Consider the following 15549-nt stretch of genomic DNA (forward strand, 5'->3'; position numbering starts at 1 on the left):
TTCTACTTCTTAGTACCTGATATCAAGGAATTTACTAATACTGCTACTGTAGGGACCATTTCGAATCTGAGCTTTATTCCTCTTCCTTCTGTTTTTCTTTTCTTTCGTTTGGTTTGTTCATTTGTTTTGGTCTTTGTGTCTCATGCACGTCATGGGAAAAGCTGGGTTGTTCAACCAATCACAGTGCATCGGGCTAAATTATCAGCCGCTCGCCTCTTCTCAGTGGTAGGAGGAAAGGTTTAAAAGCAACGCAACGTGAATATAGTTAACACTACTGAACTGGACACTTAAGATGCTATAGTTCATATGGGGTTTTTTGTTTGTTTGTTTGTTTGTTTCCCCCACAAGTAACAACAAAGGAAAAGGTAATAGCAAGGCACCAGGTCTCTACAACCATCCTGGGGACAGCCACGACTTCTCAACTCAAAATCATTGACCTCTTTCCAGTACATCAAATAGCTATGGGCTGGAAGGTCTACCTTATCAACACACTAAACTTAGTGTCATGCTGAACATCTTAATGAAGAAACATCAGAACCAGGGGGTCCATTTCATTCTGTCCCTAGCATGGCAGTTTATTGACGCATAGCCACCATCTCAAAACCATGTAACTCTGTGACTCAAGATTTTTGAATAAAATACGTCTGGGGATGAGGGAGAATAAAATAAACAATTAGGAAAAAAGGTAAAACTGTTTAAATACTACAACTATCACATGAATGAAAGAAAAATTCATTTGGTCTAGAAAGAAAATGTAATATTAATAAGTAAAATGTTAGTAAATTAGCTGAATTAGTATTTATATACATGTGTGTTAAACATATAAATTTAAAGCTAAAGTAAGTAAGATTAAAAGAGGATCTTGCCCTAAGTTACAAGTCAATAGGAAATCTGGAGTAGAAAAGAGAAACAAACATCAAATTTTCAAGTTAAAATATTAAGATGGTATTTGACTAGTAGCACCCCACACAATCTCTTCCCACATCCCCACTAAAATACCTATGAGTACAAAAAAATGAGTGCAAAAAATAGGGCTAAAACTGTGCCCACACTGCCAGAATCTTAAAAGGAAAAATATTCCATTAAATAGTAGATTAATGGGACAGGGTTAAAATCTACACCTTTTTCGTTTAAGCTTAATAGTTCAACTGCTGTACCAATGGAAGGAAAGTGAGTCTGCGCTTTTGGAAGTAGGTCCCACCCGCCCACTGTCTGCACCCTCCAAAGCAAACTGCACAACCATTCACTATCACATAGATGGCAGCCTGAGAAGCTGCCAGCCCTTTTCCTGATCACCTCACCCAAGAACCTCTTTTTCTACATCCATTAGAAAGAGTATCTCAAATGCAACAGCAAGTAGGAGAGGATGGGGAATGGGGCTCTGACAAACAGAATCTTCTTATGTAAAATACTGTACACAGAAAAGGACAAAAATAATCATGGAAGATGCATTTATGTTTAGTTTAATATGTCATCGATTCTCTGCATATCAGGGAGACAGGTAGAAATGGAGGTTGAAGATTCCATCTCAAGGAAATAGGTCTGCATTATATGAAAACTGGGAACTTGGCTGGTAGATGTACACATGAAATTGATTTCTAGCAGTAAAACTCAGAAAATGATTTCATTAGCACCCAAATGTTTAAATAATAGGCTAAGCGGCAGTCGTCATATTCCAACAGTCGGCAAACATTTGGTCTAGGTGAACTTCCTCTCATTTGAGAATGAGTAAACAGGGAAAAGAAAATGTGACCAAGAGATACATTTCAAGAAACTAGAAACAAGAAAATTTCAATAAATCCTGGCAACTTCAGTACCATGTAAGAAGAACACGTGGCCTCCTGCAACAATAAAAGAACAAAAGAACTCTTCAAAGAGAAAACAGGTTAAAAGGAAAAGATACCAGAGATTGAAAGTGGACAAAGATAAGAATAATTGCAAGGAAGATAAAAATGCTGTAACAGAAGAGAAAGCTGCCATAAAAGCAATAGGTTAATAATTTATATTCCATAAAGTAAAATCAGAGGAATGAAAAACAAATCTGAAAAATAATCCCAAACATAGATGGGAAAAAACAACAAAGATTGAAAAGGTTGAGAACAGATGACATGAAGATTTGACAACAAGGATTCAATCCAATAATTATAAACAACTTTAAAAGATATGTGTACATACACACACATAAACATACACCCTGAAGTATGTTTTCTGGCTTTGGGGGAAAAACAAGAGGTTACCACATCGGGGAGAGAAGGGGTTATAATGAAATGACCCTTATCTAGTTAGATCCAATTTGTGATGCAAATAAAAATAGGCCAAATAAAGAAATTACAAAATAATGAGCATAGCTTTATGCTTTCTGTAACACTATATTGATAGAAGACTATGGAACATTGTCTACAGATTTTTAAGGAAAAAGAGAGGGTCCAAAAAAAAAAAAATTCCTCACATTTTAAAATGCTCAGAAAACATAAATTGAGAGGGTTAAGAAAACAAAAAAACCAGTGTTCTTGGGGGGTGCATTGGTTTCTTAGGGCTATGGTATCAGATTACCACAAACAAGGTAGCTTCCAACAACAGAAAACACTCCTCTAGTTCTGGAGACCAGAGGTCTGAAATCAAGATGCTCGCGGTAGGACCAGGCTCTCTGGAGGCTCCAGAAGAGGCTCTTTCCTTGCTTCTTCCTACTGTTTCCTGGAAAATTAGCCCTAACCAGAAATAAGCCATAGCATGATTTTTCAGGAGGACATCCCCTGAACATGAGCCCTAATGCGTCTTCCGTAGCAAAAATTAATGTAAGACCCGGTCTTATTTTCGGGGAAACACGGTAGTTTCTGGTGGTTGCTTGTAGACGCAGCCTTTGCCTCCACTGTCACAGGACTGTCTCTTTTCTCTGTATGCAAATTTCTTTCTTCTTATAAGGACACAGTTATTAGATTAGGGTCCACCCTAATATAGTAGGACCTCATCTTAACCTGATTCCATCTTCAAACACCCTATTTCCAAATAAGGTCACCATCACAGGTACCGGATGGTAGAACTTGAACAGATCTTTGGGGGTACACAATACTACCCACAAATGGGGGTGGGTGAGAGTTTTCAGACATACTCTAGGCCACCAAGGATGAGTAGAAAGTATTATAGAATCGGAAGCATACGGAAGTCCTGACATGAAAGGATTGGTGGGTTTTCCCAGCCCCGATGTTAGTAACCCAACTAGACAGGGTGTAGAGGGGTGAAGTGGAGCTCAAGGGTCAAGTGTGGCCAGAGAACATTTCCCAGACTTGTGTCTTTCCTGCTCTGCCCTTCACCCACAGCCACTTATTTCGACCCACATATTAGATATTTTATGTAGACACTTAAGACAAGTGCAGTGTTATCCTTTCTACCACTTACTAATCGTGGCTCAACTATTTTAAACACAGTTGGGACAGTATTCCAGGAGAACTACTAAATAAAAAGTGCATTGCTCTCTCTGCAAGGGAACAGTTGCATAGCGCCACGTAAGAACCATTTTTACTTGCCTACAAGCTTAAGCATTTTTCACATCTTTGACACTCACAGTAATGACCTGATCATCAGGTGTTTTTTAATTAACTCTTCTCTCATCTAGGCCCTATGACTGTGCCTATATCAGGTATGCTTAAAAACATTTAGGCTATGAACTCAACTATGCTTTGAAAAAGCAAAAGCAAATAAATGTAAGCGCAAGTTAGAAATTATCCCTAGCATGTAGGATTCTAGATGATTTTTAAATTTTATGCTTTGTAAGTTTTCTCCGTTATCTAAACACGTTTATAATGAACACGTAAGTACATTTATAAGCAGAATAAAATGCCTTACTGAAATAAGGGACTAGAATTTTGCGTTCCCAATATGACCATTTTATGATTTTTAATGAAGCAAATATTTGGAGAAAAACCCAGTAAAATATGAACAACAGTCATTTTTAGGTGCTGGGAACACAAAAATGTTAACTTTCCTTCTTCTAGTTTTCTTTATTTCCCAAATTTTCTGTTATGAGCATGGCTTATTCTTATAATAGGAAATAATACTATAAGAGAAAAGGGGGAGGGGAATTTCCTGGCGGACTGTACAGGAAGAAAAGAGAATGGACTAACCTTCCTTTCTCATCTCTAGAATCTGTATACTCTAGTTGGGAAAAAAAACAAGCAGAAGTCTCAGATTGCCTAAAACAATGTGTAAAAGAAAATGATCAACACTGATGTTTTCATGGCTCCATGTGCTTTAGAAAATGACCTATCTTCTAGAACATAACAGTGCAGAGTGAAATTACATCTGAATATAAAAATGATGAAATGCTTAGTTGACTTGTCCAGAATCACTTAATAATGGAAACGTAAGCTGCCAAAGCCAACTAAGAACAATTTTTCAACTTTAGTTCTTAACTCACGGTTAAAAATCCGCCATTAAACCTGTCCAAATGTCCCTGTGTTTTTACAGGGCTAAATAAACATACGGAAACATAACTGCAGCTGAAGGAGGGCAGGTGGCAAATAAAGGATGAGAAACATGCTTAGAAAGTTCTATTGTCAACTGAGGCTGAGTTCCGGGCTGATCCCCACGGCCAGAACATGACGTTTACCACTTGGTAGTTTGTTACCCTGCATCTTCAAAATAGTCCCACATCCAGAATATCATCACCTCTTCCCTGAAAACAGCAGGGTGGTCCTTCATCTGGATTCAAAGATCTAGTCTGTGGCTCTAAATTATTTATGAAGATGGATCAGTTTTGCCACTTTTGTAAAACACAAAAAGGCTAAAATGATAAAAAGAAGATGAACAAAAGCTAAGCTCCGATTTTATTTTATTATTCAATGCAATAGACATAAAATTCCTTTGTCCAATCACCACACATTTCTAAATGCTTGAGCTCAGTTTCTGTACTGATTTCATGGAGGACAGGTAACAGGTCGTGCCTCCTGGTGCTGGGCAAGGGCCACGCTTTGCGTAGCGCCAATCGAGTCAACCCAGAAGCAGGCATGTGGGCCCGCTCACTAGCTAACGGTGGGCAGACCAGGGAGGAAGCCATCGTCACTGTACACACACACCTGCACTGAAAGCTGGGCGTAACCATTCAAAACACCACCAGATCACCAGACAGAATTTTACCGCACCAAGAATGGAGCAAAAAATCTCTTCTAATCCTAAACTTTTTTTCTAACAAAAGCATCTCTTCTAATCCTAAACTGGACAAAGTCCCCCTTTCAAATGAGAAAACAGTTGTATTGACATGTCTTGGTTGTAAGTGTATTGAGCTGAGGGAGAACAAGGGCTGATCCAGCTTCCCTGGTCTCATGTCCACGCAGAGAGAAGGCCGATGACAGAGGAAGAAGGTGTGAGGTATTCAGACTCACAACCAGACCGGAAAAACAGTCACAATGAGTGTAAAGGCTCTGAGACTTTACTGGAAAGGGAAGAGAGGTCTCCCTTACTGATATTATTAGAAAGTGCCGTTTCACTCAGTAATCTCTTAGAGTTAACGAGACAAAGCATCTGGTATCAACACAGCTCCTGATAATGCAGTTTGGTACGGAGCAGTGGCTCACAGCTACCACCGCACATTAGAATCACAGGGAGAGTATGCATGTGTGTGGGGGGGGGGGAAGGGCAGGAAGCGGGGGGACCAATATACAGGCCTCTGGAGCGTGGCCTGGGCACAGTGGGTTTTGTTTTAGGTTTTGGGGGTATTTTTTTTTGTTTTTCAACTCCCTAAGATGATTATAATGTGTGGCCAAGGCTGAGAACCACGAGGGTAGTAAAAAGAGCCCTAGCACAGAAACTAAACCCTTGGTCTCTAGGAGTGGCCCTAACAATTTTCAGTTGTGTTGCCCTGTACTTGCAGGAGTTACTTCGTATTGCAAAGCCTCATTCTACAGAGTTATCAGGGAAAGCATCCACCACCTTCCCACCTCACAGGGATTTTCAGAAGTGTGTTAACTGCAAAGCAGTTTAGACATGTTCCGGCAATCCTTTTCGAATACAGTATTTACTAAGAGAGATTTCAGGACTCTCATTAAATCGGAAGATCAGAAACCTATGACTGCATATGCACACTTCAGTAGATTCCATAATGAGTTTAGAAAATTTTCAGTTTGTCAAGATGTAAGTTGAAAACTTTGAGAAATGCTGTCTTTTAGAATCAAGTACATGGTAGAAGGAACTTAGCAATCATATGTATGATCCAGAAATACGAAAAAATATACATACATGTACAATATCATATTCATGCCCATGAAGTTCTGCCTAACTCAAAAAAAAAAAAGATCTGTTCTACTTAAAATCATAAGAATTATATATGCAGACAGTCCCTAGGCAAATAGACATGATTAAAAAGAACCCCTAAAGAGCATGAGTTTGCGATATCTCAACCAGTCCTGAGACTTTAAAACTATCTGCTAAGACCACTGGACCTATCTTTTCTGAGCACCCAGAAGCATTCGCCCAACTGTCAGCTCAATATCTCATCTCATAGGCACCACCCATTTAATAGGGCCAAATACAGGCCCACATTCTTCTCTCCCTTTTCCAAATCTTACTGTGGCTGTCTCTTTCTCATCATTCGGAACCCGATTCAAATAGCATCTCTTTAAAGAGAGCTTCCTGACCGACCTGGTCTGAAGAAGACACCTCCACAACCAATTTTACGCTGCAGTGTTGTGCCCTCGTTCTATCTTTTTGCAGAGGAACTCATTAAGAAGGAAATTATCTTATGTGTGGTGTGTGAATGCACGTATGTGTGAGTTTATTATCTCCATCTCCCCAGTAGGATATGAGGTCCATGCAGGAAGGGACTCTGTGCTGTGCATTGCTATGTAACACAGTATCTGGTACAAATCAGTCCTCACTAAATATGACCTCAAACTACCTGTGTGTGTGTCCACACAGAGGCGTATGGAAGGAGGGAGATTCAAGAAGTCTAGGAGAAAAATAATGAACTACCCATGCAGGATTAGGCTCTTTTAAAGATATCCTCCTTTTCACACCTGAGACCCCACGCAGCCTATATAAAGATACTCTGATGCACAAAATTCCCCCAGGCTCTCCTTGCTATTCTCTGCTTCGAGCCTTCCTTCTTTGGTCTCCCTGGTCCATTATGCGAGCTCTCGTCCAGAATCTCCCTTGCCCCTTTGGGCTAAAAATTCCTTTGGTCAGGCAGCTTGACTCTGTAATTTGGCTTTTCCTGAAGACAACATTCATGTTGACCCTGTGGCCAGCCGGTTAGTGAGGGAGCTACACCCCAGTCCAATACGGACCTGGTTCTCATGAAACCTTTTTGGCCAGGATATGAGTATACCCAGGTCTCCTGGGAACAAGAGAACAGGAAGTGACCACAATTCCCTGATCCACATAGTTCCGGGGTCTGTCATTGGTTCCTGGTCCTGGCTCAAAGGCGGAAATACGGGAAACACTCTCCCCAAAGCGTTCTTCACCTGGGCCCATCCTCTCCTGCTGCAGGTACTGCTTGTATGGATTCAGCTTTCTGTGCGCAGGCAACAACACCTCACTTCCCCACCACATTCCACGTCGGGGGGCCACATTCTAGCCGACTTTTCTGGAAATACAACTTTGAGAGATAAGGGTGAAGCCCCAGGGGCCTTAGGTACTATGCTTGGTGCTGGCTCCTCATCACAGGCAGGAAGATGGGGGAACCTTTCCTAATTGCCTGTGACAGCACCCACTGACACCCCCAGAAAGGGCAAGCCAACAGGCATGCAACTGGGTCTGCAGAGCAGCAGAGACCACGCTCGCCCAGAGTATCTGCAGGTTCTCGCCTGGTGCTTGAGCAAGAACAGGTCGTAACGGGGTTTCTGGTATTAGAGTTTGCACCACCAGACTCAGGGGCAACTGTTACACACTTCACAGACCAAGTCTTACCCACAGGCCTGGTTTCTGACTCCATCCATGGCTACCCAGAGGCTCTCTGGTAAAGAATCCCGAGATGAGCCCACATTCTGCCCTGTACGTGAGGTGTACCTACTCTCCATGTGTCCCCTTGTGCTGGGCCTCTCCTGCGAGGATTTCCTGGAAACCCGTCTTCTGCTTCAAGCACTACTTACATTTCCCACTCCAGGTCTAGCCTCCACATCAATACATGCCTGAGCTCCTGGGAAAATGCACCACCTATGGAAGAGTCTCTTCCATACAGAGGCCATGGTGCCACCCCGACGGGGAAATGGATTGTCTAAAAACTCGTTCCATGCCTCTTTTCATAGCAACTACAGTTTCTTGCTCCACCACTTTCACAAGTGCCCATTCCCACAGACTGCACTTAGTATGACAGATTACAGTATTACTGCACTCCTCCACTGTGATCAATGGCGCCCACCCTTATCTTTCACTGGTCAACCTTATCAACCTTAGCTACAAGCTTCCCATTGAACTGCTATCATCTCAAACTCAAATGCGCTTATAACCAATTCATCTTCTCTTTATTGCAAATAGTAACTCCACTGCTTTAGTTACATAAAACTCATTACTTGGTCAGCTTTGATTTACTTCTCTCCTCAACACCCAGCCAATCTTCAAGTCCCTCAAATGCCTTCTCATAGTCAAAACCCATTTACTCCCACCTCCTCCATATTTCGCTTCATTAATTATCCCTTCACTCCCCCCAGTAAATGAACTCCTCATTCCCTACAAGGTTCTTTCCTTTACCTTATAAATAGGCTCATATACTATAACTCTCAAGCTCCTTGAGTCCCTTCCCCATCTCCACTCGACTGAAAAATCCTTCCTCTGTTTCCATAGCACTTCATCACTGTTCTGTCATAAAGCACATCATGTTATCACAAGTTAAGTGTCTGACTGCCTACTAGTAAGGGCTTTTGGAAGCAGCGATTCCAGCTTTTTCAACCATAAATCTCCAAAGTATAATACATTTCAATAAATGTTTACTAAGTGAGTAAATTCTCCCTATACAGCTTCTCTCTTTTCTCGTAACTATCCCTTTCTATTCTCACTGTCCTTACTCTGTCCCTCCTTATCTCATGCAGGCTTTCAAAGGGGTATTTTGAATTGGCCTTGAGTCTAATCCCCTTCGATTCATCATGAAAACTACATCCAGAACACCCTTTCTAAAACAATCATTTCATAATATCAAGTCCTGGGTTAAAAAACATACACAAAACAAAAAAAACAAACTAACACCACCAACAAAAACCTCCAACGGTTCTCCATGGCTCATGGCAAGCCTTGTCAGAAGGTTGATCCTTAGTAACTGGTAGATCTAAAAGACCGTGTGGTGAGAATGTCATTTCCCAGCTTTCCAAGATGGCGCACCAGAAAACTCCGCCAGGAGCACCGTCCTCTCCTCCACGCTGCGTAAGGCCTCCCACCTCAGGAATATCCATTGCATGTATATTGTGTTTGTATATGTGCACACCATACACAAACACACATACAACACACATGAAGGCTTACCAATTTTAGTCAGAAGTAGCCCCACTGTACCACGCACAAGCCCTATCCATAAGAAAATGATTGGAGCCTTATAGACAATGATAAATGCCTCTTCAAGATGGGAGAAATGCTTGCTTCATAAAATTGAAAATCGTTAGCTGGGATTTCTAGATCCTCCAATGGCTCAGCCCAAACCCACCTGGGCAGGATTTCCTCTCACACACGTCTCCCATGACACCTCCTGCGCTCGTCTATTAAACACAGTCCCTCCTCTCACACGCTCCTCGCGCTTTTCTATGTCTACCTTTTCCTGCTACTGCTTCTCCAGTCTCGCTGGCTTACTTGTGTGGAATACCATTCCCATCTTGAAGCATTTCCCAAAAACTCAGTGATCTCTCCTTTCCTTTAACTCCCCTGGTATTTAAGAGTTCATAGTATTTATTTGGCATTTACTACTAGCTGTTAAAGTTACAACTTTGGAAATGGAAAATTTCTTCTAAAACCTCCCAGTAGTACAAAAGTACCTCCAGTCAAATCATGAACATTGATGACCAAATGCAGCATGAGAAGTTAATTCTAAGGCTAAACGCGCCTGAAAGGAAGCGGGGACTGAATGGGCAGCTAAGGGTAGAGATAAGAGTGAGAATAACAGAGTCAGCGCCTTCATAACAGCACAGAGTTGATTCCAGTACCTTCTTCTGTATCCCATAATACATCATCCCGGAATAGTGAGACTCGGTAAAAACATGAAGAGAAATAAGATAGTCCTCATCGTTCGCAGGAACTACAACAACTTTTGGAAAAGTTTAAAAGGTAGTGGATGTTACTTATGTAAGACCCTGAGTTGGGAATCAAGTGTGTGTTGTCTGTGTGGGTGGGAGAGGGTTGTTAAGTTATTCAATTGGATTGCTAACCTTGTTTCTAAAAAATGCTTTTAAATGAACACATTTCATTAAAAGGAAAAAAATAAAGCAGTTGTAACTCACAAGAAGCACAGCGCTCACCTGAGTTTGGCTTCTTTGAGCTGTCTGAACAGAGTGACGGATGAAGAGTTACCCACTGAGTTACAGTTGCGCTGCTCACTTCATGGTTAGAAATCTCCACACGCCCCACACTTCAGTCGTGAGGCAGACTCAGGGGAAACATGGGAAGGGTCATCTGGGCTGAGAGAGTCTCCCACTCCACCTTTGCTTCTTTTGTGTTACAGACTTTAGGTCTCTCAATAAATTCTCACCCTTTCATTAGTGCCAAACCAATGACATGTCTTTTTTGGTCCTAGGTAATTAATGATGTGTCAGTAGTTAGAAGGTGGCTTTGTGTAGTATCATTATCCTCATAAATACAAACGCACACCCACAAACACATAGGCCGCTCATTGATATGACGCACGTTTTTTCACATTTTAACTTCGCTGAAATTGGGAGGGGTCTTCTAAATGATGACATATTAGAACCGATGAAGTATGGTATATTTCCTGTAACCTTGAATGTAAGACCTTGAAGGCAGAGAGCATGACTGGGATTAAAACTGACTGAAAGGAACATTAGTGATCTAATCCAATCCCCCTCCTTTCATAAGTGAAACGCACGCACGCACAAATGCACACACACGGTCAAGGAAAAACAAACCTAGAATCCAAAACTCCTGATTCCCAGGCATTGCTCTTCTGTTCTATAAGCACATCAGCAAATGTACTGCTGAAATGACTCACTGCTGCATGTAAACAACAGGAAATCAAAGAAGTTTTTGAGACGAGGAAGACATGAAAGAAAAAATTCAATCTACTGTACGCAATCTCTGATATGGCAAGATCAGAGACAAAGTCCATTTCGTTCATTCAGATATTCTGAATACCCACACAGTGCCTTGCAATTGTTAGCATTTCATGAATTCATTTAGAAATGAACATTCTGAGCTGACAAATCTGGCTGTTGCATTTGAGGTAAAGGCTGGCAGCAAAGAACCTGGTTTGCAGGTGGTAGCAGTGTGGCCCATGGACCATCTCATCCAAACCTCTCTCAGGCCTGTTACAAATGAAGATATCTAACTAAGTCCTTCACAAGCCAAATGAATTAGAATTTCTGGGCTTGGGACCCAGCAATTTGGACTCTGAACAAGAATTCCATGGTGGTTCTCAAGGCCATTAAAGTTTGAGAAGTGTGTATGAGAAACTAATGGCCTGCACTGGGGACAATGGAAAGAAAGGATTAATCACAGAAAAAACAAAATGAGAATAAATCTAAAGAACACAGGACATGAGAGGGAGAAGAGACAGAACTTGGGCGACGCCAAAAAAAAAAGAAAAGGCAAAGTTGGTTATGAACTAACAGAAGAACCATTTACATATAAATGTGCAAACATTAGAGAACCAGGAACTCTGAGAAGCCCTGGGATGAAGGATGAATGCCATCAGTGTGCAACAGGCCAGGAGTACCATCTGAGACATCATTAAGATAATTAAATAATTAACACACATAAGATTAACATTTCTCTTGGGGACAATGATAATGAACAAAAAAACACCCAATGTAGTTTCTCAAATGACTCTTCAAATATCTAAAAAGACAGAGCTGCAGTGAATATGGGGAAAAGTTGAAAGTATCTTGTTATATAGTCACCTAAAACTTACAGAAGAGTCAGAAGTAGCAAATTAATTCATGCTATTCAAATAAGGCAGACATGACAAGATGAGCTTTTAACGTTACCTAGGTGGGGGAAAGACTGGGAAAAGAAAAATGCTGCTAAAAATGGAGTGGGGTATGGAATTAACGGAGACTAAGCTAACTCAGAAACTGAACTAACTCTTTTTAACTTGTCTTTGACAAGAAAAATGAAGAAGACGTTATTTGTATAATTAGAGAGAATGAAGAGTTTGCAAAAATAGCGACTGACAGAAAGCAGATGTGGAATACTTGGCAGAACTGAACCCATCCCAATCTGGAGCCGGGATGATGGGAAGCTACGTCTCCTAAGGAAATTCACTCGTACACTTCAGGAGTCATTTACAATCATTATGGAAATATCACAGAAAAATGGGGAAACAGAAGATTTGAAGGAGAGAGAAAAAATGAGATAACGAAATGTCCTATCAATCTTAAAATGATTGCAAAGAGAAATTATGAAAACGTTAGGGTAAAACCAGTGACATTTTCTCCCATCTAGATTGCAACCAGAGACATTTTTCTTCACTATCCAACCAAACAGAAAGTGATTATCCGATAGTTGGAAAGGTGTAAAGACAATGAAATAGAAAGTGAATGCTACCAAACTTTTCCATTGTTTCTGAGCAGAAAATTGTGCCACAAAGAAGGTGACAGTCCATTTTTTGTGTGTGTGACAGAAAAAGGCAAAATACTTGAACATCTAGTGGATAATTAAATCATAAACCATAATCAGAATAAAAACCAAAAAAAAACAACTCTAGCAACAGCAGTATAGAAGATGTGAAAAACTGTAAAATAAAAGTAAAACAAAGTTCAAAATATACTATAAATATGACCAAATATTTTCAGTACATTCTTTAAAAATAAATCCCCTAATACATGTTTTTGGAGAACATGTTAAGTTTAAAGAGAAAGCAAAAATAAACAGAAATCCTAAAAAACTACCTTTACTATGATCATAATATAGTTTAATGACTCATGGAAGTTCCTTACATACACACATGTACCAACACAACTTCCATCCACAGGCAAACTCCTAAATACATTTTTATTAAATTACCCTCAATTTATAGATATGGCTGACAGGCAAATTCACATGAAGGCATATGCTTTTTTCAGGAAGTCAACACCAAGCTAATGGAAAAAGACCTCAAATAATTATAAACATAAGCAAAAAAGACTATTCCATTTCCTACAAGCTAAATTAATGGGGGGACTTCATTACTGGATATCTGTTTGTGTCCAGCATAGTGCATTCCATGTAGTACACATTAAGAACTACACATTGATTAAATTGAAAGCCACTCAACCCACATATAGGAAAGGTATATGATATTTACAAAGGCTGGTTTTGTCACAGGTCCGTCAATGGCCCTTGATCAGATCCCTAAAACTGACCTCTGTGGCCTTAGTAAAGAGGATTATGCCAGTAGACTATCCCGTAAAACATAAATGCTACAATGGGGCGGGCGGTACACCGTGTTCTCTCAGGAAAAAGGAGATAAAGAAGAGAAAAAGGAAATGAGTATTGGTCCTGAGTCGGGGAAGGGTGTTTCATCACTTATGAGTCTTGATGCCAAATGCAGAACAAAGGAGAAAGCAGACTCCCAGGTAATGTCATTTACATGAGCAATGATAGCTCTGGTCTAAAGAGGACACTTAGAGTCAAATTCAAGATCCTTTCATTCAGAGGCCAAAGCTCATGACGGACAGATGGGCAAGCATGGACATACCAGCTGCGACAGTGAGAAGGAGGTACAAGGAAGGCCCAGGCAATTCTAGGTGTGAACCAGTTCCTGTTCACTCAGATTGCCTGAATGTGAAGAAGAAAAAATCTTTCAAAAATGTAAGAGCACCAATCCCTTTAAACAACTGGTCAATTTCATCTCCTTAAACAAAACAAAGTAGACACACACACACACACACAAGAATGTTTAAGATAATTTAACCACGCTTTACAACCCTTAGGCATAAAGCACAAGAACAAATTAAGAGACTGTTTCCATATCTTATCTATTGTGAATAATGCTACAACCTAAGTGTCCATCAACGAATGAATGGATAAATTGATGTGGTAGACACACACACACACACACGCAGAAGAATATTATTCAGTTATGAAAACAAAGAACATATTGCTATTTACAACAATACAGATGGACCTTGAGGGCATTATGCTAAGTGAAATGAGACAGACAGACAAGGAATAATTCTACATGGCATCACTTACATGTGGGATCAAAAAAAAAACTTAAGTCAAACTCATAGAAACAAAGAGTCGGAAAGGGGCTGCCAGGGGCTGGCGGTTGGAGGAAATAGGGAAAGGTTGGCAAAAGGGTACAGACTTTCAGCTGTAAGATGAATGAGGTCTAAGGATCTAATGTAAAACATAGTAACTATAGCTGGCATTACCAAAAAAAAAAAAAAATTTTTTAAAGAACAAATTGGGAGGAAAAAAAAAAATCTAACCAAGGATTTGACTCAAAAGAAAGAAAAAAATCCAGCTGCTTCCATGTCAAAAGAAGCAAGTTTATTCATTCACTTGCTCATTCAACACAACCCACACAGAACAATGAGCAATGGCAAACACCTTGTACCTAATCCAGATACTTCTGAAAATTAACAAATGACTCAATAATGGAACGTTTTCCCCAGAAAATGATATCCACGGCACAAGTGAAGATCAAGTGCCAGAAATACAGACTGATAGGATTAGGAAAGAATGCTACAATACACGTGTTTTAGGTGTCATTTGATTGCCATTGTCAGCACAATAATAACCTAACTTACTTAGCAACGTGGACCATTGGGAACGTGAACGAACAGGCAAGAGAGAGGAAAGGAGCATCTACATAGCTGAAACGTACTTATGCCACAAAATCCACAGTGAAGAACCCAAGAGCTTGATACCAGAGGGTCCTTCTCTGTTTCCATCTTCTAACCACGTTGGTAAGGTGACCTTTGACACATCACGACACATCCAACCAAGGATAAGTAGTGCTGCAGAGTTCGAATGAAGCACCAGTTAACCAGCTTCAAAACAATGGCCCTTAGAGCATCAAGAAAGACTAAATGTGTTCAGTATTTTGACACAAAAAGGCGTGGCGCTCAGAGCATGTCATCCCAAAATATGCCCCTCTGGCTGACTGATTGTTTTGAATTAAAGGCACTTGAAAACTAGCAAATACAAGAACACTCTGGGCTTCTTTCTTTTTCTTAAAAGCAGATAAAATTCTTATATGAAAGAGGAACTCTCTATACCAGAAGAATAAGTAGCATTCTTATCATCAAGGACAAGAAACTGAGACCAGGTGAATTCTACAGCAACACTCACAGACCTTGTTAAAATAATTCTCATCTTCCGTTAGCTCCTCACAGTTTCATCACCTTTCCACAACTGCCTCGTTCAACCTAACATGAAAAAGCAAGTAGGCGGTGCCATGTCTTTGAGTCTTCATTTCCA

General features: G+C 40.4%; 1 protein-coding gene across 1 annotated transcript in view; it reads right to left on the reverse strand.

Annotated features, from left to right (window-relative positions):
• The window catches only part of EXOC4 (exocyst complex component 4), a 635560-nt gene that overhangs the window by 482070 nt on the left and 137941 nt on the right, over positions 1 to 15549 (reverse strand). The window lies entirely within an intron of this gene.

Source organism: Rhinolophus sinicus, linkage group LG11 (assembly GCF_036562045.2).
Source record: "Rhinolophus sinicus isolate RSC01 linkage group LG11, ASM3656204v1, whole genome shotgun sequence".
Classification (NCBI taxonomy): Eukaryota; Metazoa; Chordata; class Mammalia; order Chiroptera; family Rhinolophidae; genus Rhinolophus; species Rhinolophus sinicus.